General features: G+C 55.9%; 1 long non-coding RNA gene across 10 annotated transcripts in view; it reads right to left on the bottom strand.

The window, feature by feature from the left end:
* Positions 1–52: 52 nt before the first annotated feature.
* LOC127396356 (uncharacterized) overlaps positions 53–5,294 on the bottom strand; it is a 29,354-nt gene continuing 24,112 nt past the window's right edge. For 5 of the 10 annotated variants that reach the window (XR_007891982.1, XR_007891979.1, XR_007891981.1 and 2 more), the window contains 3 exons: positions 3,896–3,998; positions 1,092–2,117; positions 53–860 (listed from right to left, as the gene is read on the bottom strand). This is a non-coding gene — a long non-coding RNA (uncharacterized LOC127396356). Of the gene's footprint in view, positions 861–1,091; positions 2,118–3,895; positions 4,711–5,294 lie in introns of those variants that run through there. The other 5 variants (XR_007891983.1, XR_007891986.1, XR_007891977.1 and 2 more) reach the window with 5 other exon arrangements.

Below are 5,294 nucleotides of genomic sequence, written 5' to 3'. Positions count from 1 at the left end.
GAGAGACGGGGGGGGACAGAGACGGGGGGGGGACAGAGACGGGGGGGGGACAGAGACGGGGGGGGACAGAGAGGGATGGATGGGGGGACACAGAAAGCAGGGGCAGAGAGGCAGGGGTGGCAGGGGGGTGACAGAGAGGAGGGGCCACAGAGAGGGGGCGAGAGAGGAATTTAGACAGAAATTTAGAAAGAGAGGTAGCCTGAAAGAAACAAAGAGGGGTGTCAAGAAAGGAGGTGGAATGTTATTCAGAGACAAATTGTGACTAACGCGTCGCTTTTCTCACCTGATCAGGGCTCCACTTCTCCTGTGGCCATGGCGCCTCCCGGGACGGCAACTGAATCCCTCGGCGCTCGCAGACCCGCTTCTTCCCGCTCTCCCCTTCCCCTCCCACGCTCTTCCCGCTCTCCCCCTCACACAGGCACGGGACCGCTGCTCCCACCCGCCCACACCACCGCTTGGCACCCAGCGTGCCACCATCTGATCGCCTTGTGAGACAGCCAAGACAGTAGCAAGACCTGGCACGGGCAGGCAGCACCGTGACCAACCGAGGCCAAGTCCATCAGGCCCTGCTGGAGTGCAGGGAGTGCTCTCTGCCAGTCTTTCAAGCACCATAACTGACAGGTCCTGGACACAAGGCCATCCTGTAGCAAAGCCGGTGACAAAGCTGGTTGGCCAAAGGGTGGCAAAAAGCAACGAAGGCTCTTATGTGACCACAGCTCTGGTGGCAGGCAGGTCCCTTTGCCCACAGCACCTTTCTCCTTCCTCCCATTCAGTCCTCTGCTTCTCTTCTCGCTCGCCGTTGACTTGTGGCTCCTTCCCCACACATCGGATGCCTTGTCTTTCTTCTCCAGCAGCAGCTGCTGCCAAGGCAGAAGAACAAGGTCAGGACAGAGAAGTCCCTGCTCCTCTGCCTGGAGGACAGAGGGGTGCTGAGCCGGCCCCCGCACAGAAGCTCTGCACAGCATCTGATCCCCGACTCTCCTCCCACTAGCAAGAAGCGACCATTCCCCACACCATACCACACCACACCCAACACACAGGACCACCCCCCCACACCCCTCAAAAAAACCTCGCCAATCGGCTTTTCTCACCCTATTGCAGCTCTGGGCGCCTGCCGAGTTCCAGCCGGTGCTGGAGGTGGGCTCCGAGGTGGGCACCCTGGGCAAATGCAGCTGGGCAAGCCAAGCAGCGGCCAAAGAGGCGGCTCAGCCCTGCTTGCAACACCCGGGGAGCCAGGAGGTGGAGACAGGGGGATGGGGCCCCAGCCTCAAGGACAGGGAAAGCAGACGCCTTGCCCCACAAACCCTGCCCCAACACCTCTGAAAGGCCGGGGCCAGAGAGACCTGCCTGATGACAGGGGGTCCCCTCCCAGCTCCTCCCACCGAGAGCAGGGGGCACCCCCAGCCCTGCTGACAGGGAGCTGGGGCTGCTCTGGGGACAGACGGCTCCACGGCTGGTGACACACACCCCCAGAACGAGGCTGTCACCGGGGCTGGCAGCTCGCCAGCACCACAGGCAGCACCACAGGCACAGACCCGGGCCATGGCTACAGGCGGGTTGCCTTGCCCACCCACACGCTGCGTGGAGGCCAGAGGGGCCTCAACACGCCGAGGAGCTACAGGGGGGGTGGCCAAGGGGCAAAAGCTGTGACACGCCCTGACTCCAGGGGCTCACCCCGACCAGGCCCCCAGCAGGCACAAACCCACCGGGGCCAGAGGAGGGGGCTGGGGAAAGGACCTTCCCCACCCTGCTCACGGGGTGGCCTGGGGGTCCAGCGAGCTCCCTTTCCCCCTCGGGTGCGGAGGCGGTGGCTCTCACCCTCCTTACTGGGTTGCCACGCTCTTCAGGCAGCCAAAGGAGCAAGACGGCAAAAGGCCAATGACAGCAAAAGCAAAGACCCAGCCCTGCTTACAGGGAGGTCGCCCAGCACAGAGACAGCCAGGGCAGCCCAAAGGGGCCCTCCGTGCTCTTCTATCACCCTCGCCCTGGTGACAGAGAGGTCCCTTTGCCCAGAGCACCTTTCTCCTGCCCCCTGGTCAGGCCGACACCGCTCCTCTTCTCTCTCTCTCTTGCCTCGACGCTCCACACGATGCCTCTGCCTTCTGCTGCGCCAGCTGCTGCCGAGGAAGGACAACACGGTGAGGCCCGAGCCCTGACAACTGCCCTGCCCAAAGGAAACAGGGACCTCTGCCTGCTTACAAGGCGTCCCTCCCACCCTCCCTCCCAGCACCTCCCACCAGCCGCAGGGGATGCACACAGCCCTGCTCACAGGCTGCTCCCCCTCAGCTCGTGCTCCCAACAAACCTCAGGCAGCCCGAGACTCTGACCTAAGCCCAGCTTGCGGGCTGGCCCTCCTGCCTGCAGCACAACACCTCGGCTTCAGGAGCCCCATTTCCCACCCCCAGCTGTGGATACTGTGGCTCTCAGCCTCCTCCCAGGGTTGCCCCTCTCTCTGGCCAGCCCAACCACAGGGAACGTGGCCAAAGGCACTTGCAATGCTCTTGCCCCAAGGTGATAGTCGACTCCCACCCGCCCATCCCCAGCAGAGTGCGGACCCTCCCCAAGCTGCACCGACCCCCTGACCACCCTCCTGCCCCTTCCCCTCAGGCACTCTTACTCCTCTTCCCCTCAGGGATCTTCCCACCCTCCTCTCCCCCTCAGGGATCTTCCCGCTCTTCTTTTCCCCTCAGGGATCTTCCCCCTCTCCACCTCAGGGATCCGCTCCCTCTCCTCTTCCCCCCAGGGATCTTCCCTCTCTCCTCTTTCCCTCACGGATCTTGCTTTTCCCCATCAGGGATCTTCCGCCTCTCTTCCTCTCCTCAGGTGCTCCTCCCCCCTCAGGGATCTTCCCTCTATCCTCTTCGTCACAGGTGCTCTTCCCCTTCCCACCTCAGGGATCCATTTTTCCCCCTCAGGGATCTTCCCCCTCTCCTCTCCCTCTCAGCTGCTCTTCCCCTTCCCCTTTCCCCCTCAGGGATCGATCTCTCTCCCTCTCGCGCTCTTCCCGCCCTCCTCTCCCCCTCACGCGCTCTCCCCCCTCCCCTCTCCCCCTCCCCCAGGCGCGCGACTCTTCCCGCCCCGCGCTCGCGGCCGCTGCTCCCCCCGCCCCCGCTAGAGACGCCCCCGCGAGACGCCCGCGCGCTTCCCGCCGCAGGGGGCACGCGCCCCGCCCGCCCCGCCCCTCCCCGGGCGGGTCCCCCCCCCGCAGGCGCGCGACCCCCGCTCAGGCGCCCCCCCCCAACCGTCCGACCCCTCCCCCCCCTCCCGGCGGGGACGGGAGAGAGAAATAAAGAGGGAGGGTAAGAAAGGGGGGGGGGGGAGCGAGAAAAGGGGCGGGAAAGGGGGGAAGCCGGGAAGGGGGGGGGGGGGGGGGGCGGCAAGACAGACGGAACGGGGGTGCTAAAGCAGGAAAGGGGGCAAGAAAGCAAGGAAGAAAAGATGCAGCCAGAAAGAAAAGATAGTTTGTAGAAAGAAAGCCATGTGGAGAGAAAGGAAGAAATAAATTCAGATATAAATTTATAAAGATATTAAGAAAAATTTAAAGAAATAAATATATTTGGAAAGAAAGAAATTCCTAAAGAAAGCAAGCATGCTTGTGTTGCTCTGCATCTAAACTGCTAACTTGAAAAAGAGAGAAAAAGAAAGTAACAGTAACAGTAGGAGTAGAAATAACAACAACAACCACCAAATTCTACTTCAGGATAACAATGCCAAGTTCCATAAATAAGTGAAAACATTTGACCTCCAGGCACAAGAGGTGTCAGTGAAAATGCCATGAAAGCTGCATTTTAATTTGTCCACTTAATTTCTCCAGGAAGAACCACCCAAGGTCCCCTGCAATTAGAAGAGCTTTGAACTCTGCTGTTGAGGGGGAGAAAATAAGAAAAGGATTTACCTCAGCAGCAGCCTGCAAGTCTGTGTAATGCATCTGAGCTGGGAGAAGCTGCATCTTGAACCATTCCTCCAGAGCCTCATCTGTGGACCTAGTTACCTTTTAACTGACAAAGTGAAAATGCACCTGTCATTACAGCATAAGAAAAGACTGTTTCTGTTCTTCAGGTGCTTCCAACCTGATCCTGAAGAAGTCATTTAGGGGGAACAGCTGAATGTGATTGAGGAACCTCAACACTTTTGAGGGCAATAGGACCAGATCCTGAACAGTGCATGGATAAATTTCAAGCTACTACAAAACCAGGATGAAATAAATGAATCATACAGAGCTTTGGGAAACAAGTACATACAAACAGAATGCATAAATCTGCATACATGCAAATCAGTCAGGAAACCATTAGAGAGGTATCATGTCATCCCTTGAGCTTTGCTTTTGCTCCCCTTTCAAAGATGCTCTGTACAACAACTGCCCATCTCACAGGAGTTTATGGTGAGTCTGATTTGCATCATGCTATTTACCACTGTGCACAGCTCCCTTGCAGAAAGTTAAGAGAAAACCTGGAGATGGCTGTAGCTGTAGCAAGCACCTAACACTGCCTAGAAGTCCATGACATGCAGAAATATTGAATGTATTTTTACCAAAAGTTCCAGCTTTTGTTACTGTCACTCTGGCATCTTCCTCAAAAGAGGAGGAGAAAAGATCTTGGAGAAAATGCAGGAGCAGGGAAAGTGTGAAGGAGATGTGAACACACAACAGCAGACCTTTGCTGGGAGACAGAGGGGGGTGTTTAAACCTCCTGCTGAGATTCCCACTGATCCCTGCTGAACAGTAGAAGAGCTGGAACCAGCTATCAGGCTCCAGGCAGCCAGGGAAAAATGCTGTGAATGACATCAGTCCTGTCCCTGCTCTTCTCTGAGGACTCACTCCCTCAAGATCAGAGCTGTGACTTTAGCAGGCCAAGCCCTGCTCAGAGACAGAGGTTATTTTAGAGTATTTTAGATTAGACAACAAATTAATTTCAAATTAGTGTGGGATGTTCTCACAATTTCTTTTAGCTTTGATAAAATCAGTAAGTGAAAGTGTTTGGTTAGGTAACAAAAAACAGTAAAAAATAAAAAAAAAAAAATCAGATGCCAACTGGTGTTCTTCCTCTTGCAGTCAGCATGGTTTTCCAGGTAAATTTCTTTTTCTCCCCCCCCCCCCCAAATTCTGGAAAATCTTTATTTAAAATTGTTAAAAGAATCCTTTGCAAGTACAGACTAATATTTCCAATATATTTTTCTAGCCTCTTTTATTAATGTATTTTTTGGTACTAAAGCTTTTGTAAACAAAGTCTGCTAGGTCTATTAAGATGGAGATATTTTTACTACAATAGAATGAGTTTCTCCCCACACCAATTGAC

Source organism: Apus apus, unplaced genomic scaffold (assembly GCF_020740795.1).
Source record: "Apus apus isolate bApuApu2 unplaced genomic scaffold, bApuApu2.pri.cur manual_scaffold_87_ctg1, whole genome shotgun sequence".
NCBI lineage: Eukaryota > Metazoa > Chordata > Aves > Apodiformes > Apodidae > Apus > Apus apus.
Note: the sequence above shows the minus strand (reverse complement) of the source record. Positions and strands in the feature narration are given on the sequence as shown.